This window comes from Malus sylvestris, chromosome 15 (assembly GCF_916048215.2).
Source record: "Malus sylvestris chromosome 15, drMalSylv7.2, whole genome shotgun sequence".
NCBI lineage: Eukaryota > Viridiplantae > Streptophyta > Magnoliopsida > Rosales > Rosaceae > Malus > Malus sylvestris.
In genome coordinates this window covers 33,502,229-33,519,716 of record NC_062274.1, presented here as the reverse complement: position 1 = coordinate 33,519,716, position 17,488 = coordinate 33,502,229, and positions in this window count along the sequence as shown.

Genomic DNA, 17,488 nt, shown 5'->3' with positions numbered 1-17,488 from the left:
ACTGAGTAGTCGTGGGATGTCCAAGCTGCTGAAAAGTAGTCTTCTAGGTAGCTTTTAGGATTTTCTTTGTTTTCCTTGTCGTTTTGTGCTTTGCTTGAACTCCTTCGGCCTTTGCTAGTTGTTTATCAATTTTGCTAGAAAATTTAATAAACTTGATTCCTTCATTTTTCTTCATCTTCGTTTCTTTTGTTTACGTCCAACCTTTGACATTTAGACAAACGGTAGGTGTGCTACTTTTCTATAAGCAGACAGGACCGTGTAGCCTATGCAGCCGTAGGCATTGGTGTAGAACTTTGCAAAGTTATTAGCCATAAGGTTGGCAGCCATACAACTTACTTACAGAAGAAGACAAGTTCGCGTGACCACTTGGCTGTTAACCTTGGCTTTCTTCAATCCTTTGAGCTATGTGGCCTGCATCACAACGTACTAAAGATTTTTGGGTTATGAAATTCACTAACCTTTCACATCAAAAGTACATGATTGTATGAAACTTAGTAAGCAAAGATCTGAGAGAACTCCTTGCTTTTATGTAACCAATTCTATGGGTTGCATAGCAACTATCACAACACTTTAGAAATTAGTGTAGATCTTAAACGATCATTCTGCACTTTGGCAGAGGTGAAGCTTATCGACTACGTAGCATGTCGGTAGTGGATAAAGCTTCGTATATGCACGCTAACTTGTTTAACCTTTCACAAAAACGTGCGGTTGTATAAGTTTAGCGTGGCTTATTGCTCGAAGGGCAAGTCATAGGTAGTGTTGAGCAAACATTGTACACAATATGTAAACAAATAATTCACTTAACACAATTTCACCCTCGTTCATTTTTTCGAAGAGGGTTTTATTAATTCGAGTTTGACCCATTCTAGACCATGTGTCTATTAATTACAATCCTTCGTTAAAAGGAACAACCCTTTGATTCCAATTTGAATAAATCGTGACTTGGGGATTTGGTTGTTTATTTGATTTTGCGATTGCACCTAGGTCGAGCCCTAGATTGCCTACGTACCCTCATTGAGGGATCAAGTCACTCGTAGTTCTTTATGTATTTGTTAGGGTTTGATGCCTTGTGCAATTTCAGCTTGTGCAGGCAAGGTGCATTTGATGCCTTGTATAGTTTAGGCTCTTGCAGGCGAGGACTTTGAACCATTGGAGCGGAACGCAGCTTCGTGACTTTTGAGACTCGTCGTGAGTTTGTGCCATTTGCTATTTGATATGGCTTCATGCCATTTGATACTTCTTTGGCTTCATGCCATTTGGGATTTGATATGGCTTTGTACCCTTTGAAACTTGACATGACTTCGTGCCACTTGAATTTGGAGTGGCGTTGTGCCATGTGAATTTGGAATGGCTTTGTGCCATTTGAGACTTGTCTTGGCTTCGTGCCATTTAACCACTTCGGGAATTGGAAATTAAATTTGATGTAGCATAAGTCCATCAAGTTTGGTGCTTTGAGGTGGTTCACTTTCATGGTATTTTGTATCCACGAGTTTGATGTTGACATTGTCTACACCTCTTTTGTTTTAAACCGCTTGGACTTCGTGTGCCTCCCCCATGCCATTGAGCTCTTGCCAACTTTGGTCTTTTTTTTTTTTTTGGGCAGATGACACCCTATTAATTGTTGGGATTTTTCATTTCTGACATGTGATTGCCCCAGTTCATGCAAATGATCTCGAGCATGCCTTGACAACAAGATCAAAGCTTAACTTTTTGTTGGTGTCCCTTGCTTTAAAACTTATTTGTTTACTTTAACGGACACTTTTCTTTCTCCTTTTATATTTGTGGAAGCATATGACAGACTCGCACTCTGTTTGTTTAGAGATAAGTTGTGGTGAGCATCATCGGATTACAATAAATCCTTAGCTTCATTTGTGCACCAAAACTTAATAAACCCTATTAATTGTTGGGATTTTTCATTTCTGACATGTGATTGCCCCATTTCATGCAAACGATCTGGAGCATGCCCTGACAACAAGATCAAAGCTTAACTTCATGTTGGTGTCCCTTGCTTTAAAACTTATTTGTTTGCTTTACCGGACACTTCTCTTTCTCCTTTTATATTTGCGGAAGCATATGACAGACTCGCACTCTATTTGTTTTGAGATAAGTTGTGGTGAGCGTCATCGGATTACAATAAATCCTTAGCTTCATTTGTGCACCAAAACTTAATAGACCGCAAGCTCTCATGTAATTTTTTCTTTGAAGGACCTTTCTTCTTCCTCCTTTTCTTTTAATTACTTGAAGAATGGAGTAGCAACCAAAGATAAAGTATCATCATTAAGTTGCACATTTATTCTTTCAACAAGTTTGGAAAAGAACTTGTCGTTATAGAAAATAGTTTCCTAAGAACTTGTCGTTTGAGCCAAATCCATTAATATGACTTTTTTCTTTGAACTGATGAATTGAGCTAGAAAAGCTCTTTGCATATCATCCCACGTTAGAATAGATCATGGCTCTAACTGCGTGTACCATGTGAAAGTAGACCCTTTGAGTGACTTAACAAACTATGGAACCAATAAGGGATATGACTGCGACGTTTCCCCACAAGCTGAGTAAAAATGAGCTAAGTGTTCTTGACGAGAACCACTTAAACCATTAAATTTATCGAAGCTCGGTTTTCTATACCTTCATGGAAATGGCACTGTGTCATAGTGAGCTGGGTAGGGCTTCCAGTATCCAAGAATTGGTGTCGTTAAAGACATTTGAAATTCACGGATCTTTTCAAGGAAAATTGCATTGATAACTTGATGCGTGAGCTGGCTACCAGAACTTTATTCTTCTATTTCTTTCCTTGCTCTGTCTTTCACTCCAACATTATTTATGGTAACTTGAGCGGCTAACTGAGCTGCTAAAGTTGCAATTTCTGCTTCCTTATTAGCCACCAAAGTTGCCATTTCTACTTTTTTTTCTGCTAGTTTCTGTTGCATTTATACTAGTTGTTCTTCTGTGTTTGATGCGCCAGTCAATAGAACTTGCATGTTCTCAGATTTGACGTCTTCATTTATCTCCAACCTTTGGAATTCAGTCATTACTCTAGGAATTTCTTCTTGGGAAAAAAATTCATTTCCTCCAGGAGTGTCTCTAAGGGAAGATGAACTCTTGGGATAGTGGACTGCCAATGCTCGGGCCCTTGCATGCGTGATGGGCCCCTTAAATTGAATGTTGTCACCTTCCTCGACAAATTCGTAGGCCTTGGCCTTCCTCGACGGAGGTCACCATGACCGACTCCGTTGTAGGAAAAGTAACCGGGATTGTTCCGATCATGATTTGAGTGATGACAGGAACCTTGGTAGGTGGTGATGATGTCACTTTGATGATCTTCCATCGAGGCACCTTGGTGTCCTTAGATGAAACAACTCAAAGAAATTCCATTGAGACGATTTTGATATTTTCGAGTAAACGCTCCCTAGTGATCTTCTTCCTAAGAGCTCGTGCCGCTATCTTCCTTGCATTCCTTGAGGCGTTCTTGGGCGGACATTTCTTCGGCCCAACTTTGATGACTTTGACAGGCACCTTGCATGTCTTTGTTGCTACCTTAGTCTTCACCATGTTGCAGATAGTTGGTGCTTGATCGATGGGGAAGGAGATTCGGTGACTAGCACGCCTTCCACGTCCAAGTTTGGATTCAACAGCAGGGAGTTCGTGGAAGTAAACAGTAACTTGGGCGCTATGCTTCCTATTGCAAAAAACAAAACACATAGCACATTAATTATATTCGAAATTAGAGACGAAGGGGAAAATGGATTCCACTGGGAGTGCCAAAATTTGTACACAATATGTAAACAAATAATTCACTCGACACAGTTTCACCCTCTTTCATTTTTCCGAAGAGGGTTTTATTAATTCAAGTTCGACCCATTCTAGACTATGCGTCTATTAATTACAATTCTTTGTTAAAAGGAAAAACCCTTTGATTCCAATATGAATAAATTGTGACTTGGGGATTTGGGTGTTTATTTAATATTGCAATTGCACCTAGGTCGAGCCCTAGATTGCCTACGTACCCTCATTGAGGGATCAAGTCACTCATAGTTCCTTATGTAATTGTTGGGGTTTGATGCCTTGTGCAATTTCAGCTTGTGCAAGCAAGAAGCATTTGATGCCTTGTGCAGTTTAGGCTTTTGCAGGCGAGGACTCGTCCATCTTTGTGTCATTTGCTATTTGATACGGCTTCATGCCATATGATACTTTTCTTCGGCTTCGTGCCATTTGGGATTTGATATGACTTCGTACCCTTTGAAACTTGACATGACTTCGTGCCACTTGAATTTGGAGCGGCTTTGTTCCATTTGAATTTGGAATGGCTTTGTGCCATTTGAGACTTGTCATGGTTTCGTGCCATTTGACCACTTTAGAAATTTGAAATTAAATTTGACATAGCATAAGTCCATCAAGCTTGGTGCTTTGAGGTGGTTCACGTTCATGGTATTTTGCATCCACGAGTGTGATGTTGACATTGTCTCCACCCCTTCTGGTTTAAACCGTTTGAACTCTGTGTGCTTCCCTCATGCCATTGAGCTCTTGCCCACTTTGGTCTTTTAATTTTTTTTGGGCATATAACATAGGGGTAGGTTCGGTTCAAATCGGTTCGGTTTTTTGCCAAAACCGAAACCGAACCGAAATTTCGGTTCGATTCAATTTTTTTTCGGTTCGATTTTTTCCGGTTCGATTTCGGTTTTTTTTCAAAAAATGAAAAAAATTTGAAATCTTAAATTTTAACATATCCAACACAATCATAACATAAATATTCCGACTAGACTTAAAGATAATGAGAATAAACATTTAAAGTTCAGCTAGAATTATAACATAAAGGGTTTTTTAAATATTTTGGGTTTAAAGTTTAACTGTAAATAGATTTCTTTTTAGACGATGATGATGGAGTACGACCTTATTCATTCCTCTCTTTCTCTCAATCCCTCTCTCTTTCTCTCTCTATACATGTATTCTTCACTAGCAATAAGATAAACATTCTATAATATACTATTTATTTTGGTTATTGTCTAGGTAACAATTTTTGATATTTTCTTTATCTTTATGGTCCGAATTTTTTTTATCCATATATGTGGTTACATAATATAATTTCTACATTTTGTGTTCAGCTTCTACCACCAGCAAATTTTGAAGAGGTGTTCATCAATATTTTTGAATATATTGATATACTTTTCAAAATTGTTAGGCCAAGGAAGCTACTATACTTGGCCATAGGTGAGAAAGTTTGAATTTTGTTTTTGATCTCGTAGTGTTTAATAAACTCATGAGACTTTTATACGCTGTTTGCTTTCCCTAATCAACAGCAGTGCAGTTGAGATATGTGTTCTTATATATGTGTTGCACTTAATGATATAAACTAGAAATATTGCATGTAATGGTATAAGTTCTAATTTTTGTTGTAGATGGAGAAGCTGAGAAGACAATTTGAATTGGAAAGCAAACAAGTCCTACCAAAGCAGTAGTCCGAAGTATCATATTCTAATATAATAAAATCAAATAATTAAATAAATAAAATTAAAAAAATATTAATTTAATTATTTTGGTTCAGTTCGGTTTGGTTCAGTTTCTAGACCACCAAAACCGAATCGAACCAAAAGAGTTCGGTTCAATTTGGTTCGGTTTTTTTCATTTGGTTCGGTTTTTTTGGTTATGGTTCGGTTCGGTTTTCGGTTTTTTGAACCCACCCCTAATATAACACCCTATATTAGTTGGGATTTTTCATTTTTGACATGTGATTGCCCCATTTCATGCAAACGATCTTTAGCATGCCTTGACAACAAGATCAAAGCTTAACTTCAAGTTGGTGTCCCTTGCTTTAAAACTTATTTGTTTGCTTTACCGGACACTTCACTTTCTGCTTTTATATTTGTGAAAATGCTAACAGACTCGCACTCTGTTTGTTTAGAGATAAGTTGTGGTGAGCATCATTGGATTGTAATAAATCCTTAGCTTCATTTGTGCACCAAAACTCAATATAACGCAAGCTCTCATGTCATTTTTTCTTTGAAGGACCTTCCTTCTTCCTCCTTTTCTTTTAGCATTACTTGAAGAATGGAGTAGCAACCAAAGATAAATTGTCATCATTGAGTTGCACATTTCTTCTTTCAACAAGTTTGGAAAAGAACTTGTCATTATAGAAAATAGTTTCCTCCTAATTATTCTTCTTTGTGGTCAATAAGAATTATTGCTTGTGTTTGTCTTCTTTCGAGATTACCATAATCTCCTCTTCACATACCAATGACGTGAGGCATCCTCCCTCCATATTATTTCTTTCTGAAATAATATGATATTCTTGAGTCCTTAATGTAATAGAGCATCACAACAACTTGTAAAAAACAAGTCTTTGAGATGTTTTTTTCCCTTTTGATTTCACGTGAGTGCCTTTCCCAAGGGAAGTTGTCACTGAGCTCCTTTTTTTTTTCTTTTTTTTTGTGAATTTAAGCTTTCCAAGTTCCAATAGGACTTTGCTTATGCTGCACCTTCTTCCTTTGTTTGATTTGATGCAGACTCTCCAAACATCTTCGGTAATTCTTTAATAAGCAGGGATCACTTTTTTGTCTGAGCCACTGCAATAATCGAGAGAGACCGTGATGATCTGATTTTGGAGAGCATCAATTGAGGGGTTGCTGCATGTGCAAGTACGGACAATGTGGAACCAATCTTGCGCCTCACCTTGCAAAATGGTGGGTGAATGTCTTGCACATAAGAGCATCATTGTTCCGATAAAGGACCATTGTGTTTCGGTAGCGCTTCAAGTGTCTCTCCGGATCTCTATCTCCTTTGAAGGATGTGAAATATGGCATGTTGAACTTGCGTGGTGGCTCTGTTTGCTCGATCTCATTCGTGAAGGGTGACCTACTCATGTTAGTCATGTCCCGTCGTAACGCCTCATCGATGACCTTGTTACGTTGGAAATCGTGCAATCGTTCGGTCAAAAGCCTCTTTACTTCTTCCTGAATTTACCTTTGTTAGGGTAGCGGAGCTCTCGGTTACCCATAATCTTGACCTGCTGGTCTAGGCTGCTCTTCTATTTGTTCAGCTTGTCTATGCCGTGACTACGGTGTATGTGGTACGTTCCTAGCAGGTGAGTAAATTCCTCGCAGGCTACCATTTGAACTTAAGCCAGATTGAGCAATTGTTTCTCTTCGTCCATCGTGTTGCCTACTCCGATGTGAGGTGCATGATGCTTCTTGCTGGCCTAGCCACAAATGAATGCTTTACCTGGAAGGTTGCTCATGTTGATTGTCGGAGTATGGCCCCAATTGCGAGTGTATGCTCGTCCGTGGGCCTAACCAAGAGTGCACGCTCCTCCTTTTGCTAAGACGAGAATATATGTTATCTCGGAAGCCCCATCGAGAGTGTATTGATGTGAGAATTACTTGACACACAAATTAAACCCTCTTTTTGACAATTGTAGTATAGATGTAAGTAGGGTATCGTTCTAGGCCGGGGATTAGGAGGGATTGCTAATCTATTCTAAATTAATTTAAAAATATTAAACAAGACTCAAGGACACAAAACTAGGCTAAAAAAACTCTAATAACTCGAAACACACTTAGAATGACTCAAAATAATGAGAACAATCAAATTAGACACTAGGAACTGAAATGGACGGAAATTGCATTAAAAGACTAACAACAATGAAAACTAACTAAATAATATAATTTAATAATGGGGGGGTTTGGTTTTGACGAGAAGTAAATTAAACTTAAATAAATTACAGAATTGACAAAAGCATGAATTAAGGTGAAAGGATAGGTGACGGACTAGCTAGAGGGTTCTTCTCCACACATGACACCTATGCAACCTAAATTGATTTTCAGTTGTTCTTTCAATAAATTGTAAATCTCAACGCCCCAAATTAACCGTGAATTGCACTAATTAACCCTTAATTTTTCCACAAGTTATTGGGTTGGATGATTGCATACGACAACCCAAAACATTTCCTACAAGTTCCCTACATGAATTGCATAATAGAGATACAAGCAAGAATCATTAAGTTCTATGAAAAACATAAGCATTGACGAGGCACTCGTTACTATGATTTGCATGAAACTTATGCCAAGAATTTACTTAACGTGATTGTGACTAGCAACCTTCACTACTTGTGAATATAAGTTCATAACGATTAGGTGAAATTCACTTATATTCTAGCATCAAATTCATGCATGTAAATTAAGTATGCATCCTTAATCGACATACAAAAATAAGTTATCAATCAAGCAGTTAAGCAAATTAAATCACAACTCAGAAATCACAACTGAAGGTAATCAATTCATATTACAAATATATTCATGGCTTTGAATTAACCTCTAGCCAAAATAAATTTAGTTACACATTATTAAAACAGAAATAAAATATAAGTTTGGAAAGATTTAACCGAGAGAGAAGGAAGTGAAGCTTTGCTCTCTGCCTCTGTGCTTTTGCCCTCTTTCCTTTTCTCATGCTGCTTTCAAAGCAGCCTTCCACGCTGCCCCCAATTTCCTGCGTCTTGCTCCCCTTGCGTCAGTCCTCACTTCCCTCTGACTTCTTCTCGCTGACCCCGTGCTGCCAAAGGCAGCTCCCTCTCTCGTCTGTCACCTCTATCCCCCCGCGTCTGTCTCTCGCTGCCAAAGGCAGCACCTATTCTATCTCTTTCTACTGACTACTCTCCTGCTCACCTCCCTCACGCTTCTTTTATTCTCTTATTCCTTTCTGGTCCGTCTCTGACTCCCTCCAGCTGCCAAAGCAGCTCCTTTTCCTTCTCAATTATGCCGTGTCCCTGACCTCCCACTTCTCTCTATTCTTTATTATTTTTCTTTTCTCCACTTCTTGCGCACTACCGTGTGGACTCCTCAATTTTTGCTGCTTTTTTCTATTTTATTTTCTTTTTCTTCCCGGCTGCCAAAGCAGCCTACCTCCCCTTTGGAATCTTTGCACGCTTTGGCAATTGGATGGTGGGTGCAATGGGGTTGTTAATATGACATTATCAGCATGTGAAGCCAAAGTTATGATTGGAAACATGTGGGAAAAGTCGACGATAATCATATGGGGAAGATGATTAATTCCTGACTGACTCGGCAGCTTCACGTCCCATGAGGCATATAAATTTATTGGGAAGAACTCTTACCATTCTAAAATTGTAATAATAACTTGTTTATAAAATGTACATTAGTATTATCATGTGACAATAAAAGGTAAATTTGCATAACATATCCTATAAACACAAAAATAACGTAAATAGCTCAAAAATATAAGGAACTAACTAAGAAAAGACGAGTGAATTCGAAGTAAAAATATATATAAATATGATCCGATCATGTATACTGCCAGAAAACTTTGTTCGTGACTGGTTGAGTTGCTGCTTGCCTGGACGTTGCTAGAGACGTTATTCGTCTGCCCTTGTTCTACTTTGGGACACCTCATATGGGGCACTGTCATGCCCCGAACCTGAGGTCGGTAATAAAAACTCGAACCTGAATCTGAAATGTGAGTTAAGTATTAAAAGGAAACTTGAAACGAGTTTGAAAATAAATTCATTCTTATAAAATAACTCCATAATCCTTATAGGGGGTACAAAAATAATAAATTAAAACTCTTAGATCCCTCGTCTAAGACAACCTCAGTTTGTCTATCACCAGTCTTGCCAAATAACGTATCTGTAAAATAATAAGTGATGGGTGAGCAACAATCACCATCGCTCAGTGAGTAGAATATGTAATATGCCAGTCATGCTTGCAATTTTAATCGTACTATAATATAGGATAATAATATCAAAGCTTTAGCCACATAATTTCATATCACATAGTTCCTTAACATGTTGGTTATCCTTCATAATATATAACTCACCACATGACCCTTAAAATGGCATTTCCGCCCCAATGTCCACGTTTGCCATACATTTATCCCTCGGATAACCCGATACTTAAGTTCTCATGCTCCATGAACACCTCAAATAACCACATATCACTATATTAATAATTCTGAAAGCATCCCATAAATTCAACATGCTTGACTTGAAATAGAGAGATATTTGAAAATAGATAAATCCATAATAACTCATGGTTTTTATTTATCAGAAAATAAGAATATTTTAAACACATTACATAAACCACTCACCTCGATCAATAACTAGAACCTCGGTAAGACAAGTATACAAAGAATCTCCACACAACAAACCCTAAACCCTATTTCTTTCTCTCTTTACCCTCACTCCCTTTCTCTACATTGAACCTTCGATGCATGCTTTGCATGTTTCCTTCTTTTTATGCTCCAAAAACAATGGTGCAAAACTCCTATTTATACTAGGAGAAGACGGCAAGGATTAAGCCATTTAATTGGTTGGAAGTGCAACGCATGACAGCTAGCCCTAGGTTTTTCTTAAAAAGCCGACACCTTAAGCAATAGAGTGGTGACTTACCTTAGTATCTAACAGCTCTTGCTTAAAATTCATGAGTCACAGAGACACATGTCCTTTGGTCATCACGTGTTGATCAACATACAACTCTAGATATATAAGACAACTTATAATGGAGTACGGGTTCTCACAGGCATGTTGCATCTCGGTGCGCTGCAAGAGCTGATTCATTAAGGTTAGTTGTTGTGCGAGGGCGCTTGTCAACTCTATGACTTTTCAAGACAAGTGTGGTTCGCCATTTGGGTTGGAAGAGCTTGGACGGAATACATCTCCTTAAGTAGTGGAAGTGTAATGAACTTCGAGTGTGAGATTTCAGTTGGGAAATGTCAAATCTTCGGGGAAATGGGGTGAAAGTACCCTTAGTTCAATCGTCAGCCTAAAAATCTGAAGCCGAGATGGTTGAACCGGTCTTGGACTGGTTTAGGCTGCTTCGAAGACCCTGGGAGTGGGCTGGTTTGTATGCGGCACAAGTGGGTGATGGGCTTGGGCTCAGCTTGAGAGCATGCTGAGCTCGCACCAGGTCGCGGCTTGGGCCGGCTCTCCTTGGGGTTGGGCCCATATGGGCTGGAGTGATGCGGCTTGGCCTTGGGGCGCATAAGAACGTATGACAAATCTACAAATGACCAAGAAATGAGAAACTTTGAATGTGAGAGTCTTCTTCGAGCGTGTGAATCTTAATAAAAACACCAATTTGTGGATGCAAATTTCTGATTTCTTCTTCTTTGACAAAAATACAACTGCAAAACAATAACACCTATGATCAAGGCCAAGAGCCTCACACACCCACAATGAATGGGGGGGGGGCTTTGGCCGAAGATTCTCCGATGTCAAAGTTATAATTTCAGAGAGAAAGTGTTTAGGGAATTTTTGGGAGAGAATGAACTTAGGTTTTTGGAGAAATATGGGGCTATCTATAGGGGTGTGGCCGGCCCTATTTGGAGAAATAGGGACCGGCCACTTATGGTAGTGTTTTGAATATTATTGCAAGATAATATCTTGCAATTAATTCGGTAATTAATCCTAATTTGAAAAGAATAATGGGGAGTTACCTTGTGGGTGAGGATTTAATGAGGAGCCTTGTGGGTGAGGATTTGATGAGGAGTGATGAAAGAGTTTTGAATAAATGTCATTTTAATCACCTTTGACATTGACTGAGCCGTTATTATCCGTTGCATGTGCGTGGGAATCCCGGTGTGCCTCAAGGGTAATTTTGTCTTTTTAATCCAAAAGTTCACGTATCATCTCCATAATTTTCTTGATTATTTTTTGATCCATAGGATTGAGTTTGCGTCTTTTGATTTGCAGGTCTTGATGCAGATCATACAAAATAGCGTGCTTGCGCTCACAAACAGTAGTTATGGCAATATCCGAATGCGGTGTCTTTGTTGGATTGATGTTTACAGGCTCATGTATTGAGATTTTGAAGTGCTAGTTATAAATTTTGTGATGAATGGGAGATTCTTTTACCTTTTGTCAACAAAAACAAAGTTAGTAATAATGGAAATCCCAAAGGTTAATTTACTTATTTACTTTCTAACATATATATATATATATATATATATTCTAATGATATGAACTAACTGTACTCTATCGTAGGGGTATTGTAGCAGGTGAAGGAGCATATTATAGAGCATAGAAATTTGACGAATTTGGACAATTTTGGTCTTTGATTATTTGACGGATACTTTTGCATTCGATTTTATTGATTTAGTTTGTGTTATTTTTCGATTTTGCAAAGGGAAAAGGTGAGATTGTAGGTGGAGGAGAAGAGGAAGTTGCAGATATGCGGATAATGAAAGAAAATTAAGTTGTTCGTGTAGAAAGTAAAGAAATTGAAGATATTCAGAGAAAATTTGATGAGAATCGAAGAAAACTATAAGAAGATGAGAGAGAAGAATGGTCATTAGACTTCCTAGAGAGATACATATTCAATTTAAGAAATAGTCAGATTATGCCAACCTGTGTTCAATTTCAGAAATAGTGCCCATGTTCAATTTTATAAGTAGTGTAGCACCCATGTCCAATTTCAAAAATAATGTATTACTCGTGTTTAGTTTTAGAAATAATTAGTGTTCAGTTTTCAGAAATATTGTTCAATTTTGGAAATAGTGTAGTACCGTTCAATTTCAGAAATAGAGTAATACCATTCAGTTTCAAAAATAGTTTAATACCGTTCAATTTCAAAAATAGTGCAATACCGTTCAGTTTCAAAAATAATGTATTACCATTCAGTTTCAGAAATAGTGTAGTGTTATTCAGTTTCAGAAATAGTGTAATACCATTCTATTTTATTTTTTATTATATTAAAATTTTAGTTTTTTTTAATTAAAATTTAAGTCATTTTCATTAAAAGTTTAAGTCTCTTTCATTATGTAAAGTTATAAGATGGTTTTATGTTAAAACAAACTTTGCCCAATCTCTTTTCATTAATCAAAGCTCTCAAAATATTATTTTATGAGTAATGCTATTCATACCATGTTTTTGTACCACATTTCATACCACGTTATGCAGCATTTGATGTGGACAGCCACATCATTTGAATTAATCAGATTTTTTTAATTTAGTTCATTATTTAATAAACTAATAATTAAGAAAAATTAGTTAATTAAATGATGATTGTGGTATATGAGGAGTCTTTCTCCTTTATTTCCTTGGGTTTTTCAAAATTTTCAAATGATGTGGTTGTCCATATCAGATGCCACCTAATGTGGTATAGAAATGTGGTATAAAAGCATAGTATGAATAACATTACCCTTATTATATACTAACAATATAAAGCACAAAGTACACTAGATGCATGTCCCCAATAATAACTCATTAATGACCCTACTAACAAAAACTAACATCTATGGTATTTGATATGTTGATACACAAAATCAGTGAGGACTTTGGTACAACAGAAAGTGTTAAGTTTGTGACCTTCGCTAGATTGCTCTGATCACTAGTGTGGATAAATATGTAAATGGATAGAGACAGGGAAGCAAACATAAGATGTAAGTGGTTCACCCAGATTGACTACGTCCACGGAGTAGAGGAGTGCTCATTAATTGTGAAGGGTTTACACAAGTACATAGGTTCAAGCACTCATTTATTGAGTACTAGTGAATGATTTAGTACAAATGACATTAGGAAATATTGTGAGAGAATGATCTCTATTTATAGAAGAGAGTTTCTAGTTTCATTCTGACATTGACAAGTGATGTGTTGTGATTGACTTCTGATGTTGACACGTGTCGAGTTATGATTGGCTTCTGATGTCGACATGTGTCACGCTATGATTAGCCTCTTGGTTGGAGGAAAACTCTTCTGGGTCCTTGACGGTATAACATTGACTGGTGCTCAGTAGTTTCGAGATTGGTCAAGTATGGTACAAACAATGCTCCCCTAAGTTCCCGAGTGAGGGAAGCTTCTCGGTTGGGGACTTGCAAGATCCAAGCACAAAACTTCTAAGTACCGAAGTGTGGTATCATTTTCACTTGCCTTATCTGTCTCATATGTAGATGTGGCATCTTCTCTGGAAGTACTTTTCCTCCATCCAGGGGTGGTATCATTAACCGATGAAAATGCACAAGGTAATGTATCAATTTCACTTGAAGCTTACTTGTAGTTTCGGGCTTGGTCAAGTGCGATACAAACCCTATAGTAGGAGTCCCCCAAGTCCCTGAGCTAGGAGATTTACCGAATGAGGTAACAGACAAGGTAAGCAATCAGACTTCCAAGCAAGCAACTTGGATCGGAGGTTCGACTTCGGCTTCCGATTCATTGTTCTCCTTCTCCTTGTGTCGTAAACAGCAACAAGGATAAGGAGAAGTAAATGGAGAAGAAATGATATGAGATATATTTGCTTTTGAAGAAGTAACTTTCCACAGGCTTATTCTTGAACTAGGCTGGAGGGTTTTCTGGTTTCCTCCAGAGTATAAGGCCGACTCAAGAATTTGAGGGTTAAAAAAAGTCCATCAAATCTAGAGTACGTTCGACCCTGATGATATGAGATACTTTTGCTGTTGACAAAGTAATGGATGTATTGGCACGTTTTCTGACGCTTGTCTCCACATGTTTCCTTGTATCATTCTCACTTGCCTTATCTGTTCCTCAAGCAGATGTGGTATCTTCTCTAGAAGCATAAGATGTTGAAGATGAGTACTTGAGAGCAATGTCAGGTAAGTAATTAGGCAAGGGGTTCCAGGCAGTCAGATCCTGACTGTAAGCTTGATTCCAAGTGCTGACTAATTGCTCTCTTTCTCATTGTCTTGCAGGTAAGAACAAGGCCAAAGGAAAAAACATGGAAAAAGCATGATATAGGATACTCTTGCTTTTAACCCTGATGATATGAGATACTCTTGCTCTGGTGTGGCTTGTTTACAAAGGTATTATCGGGGGGAAAAAAAGCTGAGTATTTTGAGAGACTCTGTTGAGAGTGCCCTTTCGGATGTGAAGAAAAGTTGAGCATTTTTTTTTATTTGCAGGTCTGCTTGGCTATGGAGGATAAAGGTCGACATATATAGGAATTGTCCTAACAACGAGTGGTAACGCTGTTCCTTTACCCTTTTCGGTCATAGCAATGTAGTGGGAGCTGCAAGATACACGTGTTTTAACTTTGTCAGAGCACTGTGAAAAAGTGGTCTATGGTATCTGGAAAGCTGATGTTGCGTGTGAAGATTGTAGACAAGCTTTATCCAAGGAAATCTAGCTCTTGAAGTTCGGAAAGCAGTGCCTCTTCGGTTTCGAACAAGCAATCATGTTAGGGATCTGGCTCTCGAGATTCGGAGAACGATGCCTCTTCGATTTTTCAGAAAGCAATCCTATTGGGAGTATGGCTCTTGAGATTCGGAGAGCGGTGCCTCTTCGATTTTTGAGTAAGTAATCCTGTTAGGAGTCTGGCTCTCGAGATTCGGAGAGATGTGCCTCTTCGATTTTTGAGCAAGTAATCCTGTTGGAAGCCTGGCTCTCGAGATTCGGAGGGCGGTGCCTCTTCGATTTTTGAGCAAGTAATCATGTTGGGAGTTTGTCTCTCGAGATTCGAAGAGCTGTGCCTCTTCGATTTTTTAGCAAGCAATCTTGTTAGGAGTGTTTTCTCGAATGTGAGTAAAAGTTGGGCATTTTTGCCAGTCTGCCTTGCCACGGAGCACGGAGGTTGACACATATAGGGACTTTCCAGTTATCAAGTAGTGGTGCTGTTCCTTTACCCTTGTGGGTAATAGTAGGGTAGCTGGACCTTCAAAATTTATGTGTCTAAACTTTGTTAGAGATCTTTGGGAAAGTTATATGTGGTACCCGAGGAGCTGATGTTGCATGTAGGGATTGTTGACATATTTTACTCAGGAAAATCTACTTCTCGAAATCCAGAGAGTGGTACCTCTTCGATTTTTGAACCAACGACCCTATTGCCCTTTCTTTTATAGAGGCACCAATTGTGTGTAAGAAGTACGTTCAGAGAGTTATTGCTTGTAGGAATTTTCCCTTTATTTTTGTACTTCAGAGATTTATTGCACCTCATTTCTCTTTCATCATTTCTGAGAATGTTTGGCCCATCCGACCGTCGTTTTGACTTGAACTTTGGTGAAGAGGCAGCCATGCCTTCTCAAGACAACATATGGCGCCCATTATTCTTATCCCCTACTGGTCCTTTTACCGTTGGGGACTATGTGATGAAGAATGTTATGACAGCTGCAGTGGTGGCCAGGAACCTTCTCACTTCCAAAGATAACATACTACTTTCCAAACGGTTTGATGAGTTGGCTGTTAAGGATTTTCTGGCTCTCAGTGTTCAGTATGCAGGTTCTGTGTCTAATATGGCCTAACGCTTATTTGCTCGAACCCGCCAAGTTGAATCATTGGCGGCTGAAGTGATAAGTCTCAAATAGGAGATCAGAGGGCCCAAGCATGAGAATAAATAGTTGCACAGGCTCGCATATGACTATGCTACAAACATGAAGAGGAAACTCGACCAGCTGCAAGAATCTGATGGTCAGATTTTACTTGATCATCAGAGGTTTGTGAGTTTGTTCTAACGACATTTATTGCCTTCATCTTCTAGGGTTGTACCACGTAATGAAGCTCCAAATGATCAACCTTCGGTGCCTCCTCCTTCTAGGGTTCTGCCTAGTACTGAGGCTTCGAATAATCACCATCCGGTGCCTTCTCTTTCTGGGGCTCTACAGAGTGCTGAGACTTCTTCTTAGCAACCTTTGTGAAGGCTCCCTCTTGTTTGTTTATTTTGATTCATGTATATGTACATATTTGTAACTTAGCGGAGATATCAATAAACAAGCTTTGCTTTATTTCAACGTATTATGTTGAAGCTTGTATGTTGAACCTTTGTGAGTGAAGCATGTATGTTGAGGTAGTGCTCCCTTAATTTCCTGAGTGAGGAAAACTTCTCGGTTGGAGACTTGAAAAATCCAAGTCACCGAGTGGTCGTGAGACTTCCGAGTATCAAGGTGCAGTAGCATATGGCAGTGTTGGAAATGTGCCCTAAAGCCAATCATATGATGATACTTTACGGACATTTTACATGTTAAACTAATCTAGTTTAACTATAAAGGGCACATATTATTGTTTGAGCCGTCTCATATAAATGTTATATGCTTAAACGATAAAGTCCAAGGAATATGTGATTGGAAGAATGTAATCTAATGAAGTTAGATTCATGAGACCATTCTTTCGTAGACACATCCTAAATGTTCCTGATCATAGGATTGCCAATTGGGCATTGACAGTCCGTCAAGATCGGTACGTGCTATGTCTTCTCTCAGGGAGAGTGACTAGTCTCGAGTCATTGGTGTGTGTGACATCAAGACAAGTACGTAGGTGCTCAGTAAAGAATGAGTTCACTGAACGCGATCAACGAAGAGTTCTCATATTCATGTCAGATGAGAACTTATGGTTGGGATAATGCAAAGTAGTCCTTTGACCTGAGGCATCACAGTTGTCTTGTGGTTAAGTCCTTGATCTTTGATTATGTCAAACGTCATTCCATTGGAGTGTCCATGGCATCGTTGGGGTTAAGCCACTTAGCCATGGAGGCAAGTGAATGCGCAACAAGGGATCTCTAACCTTCAAACCGTTTGAGGGAGAATACTCTATGATATGATTTAGAAC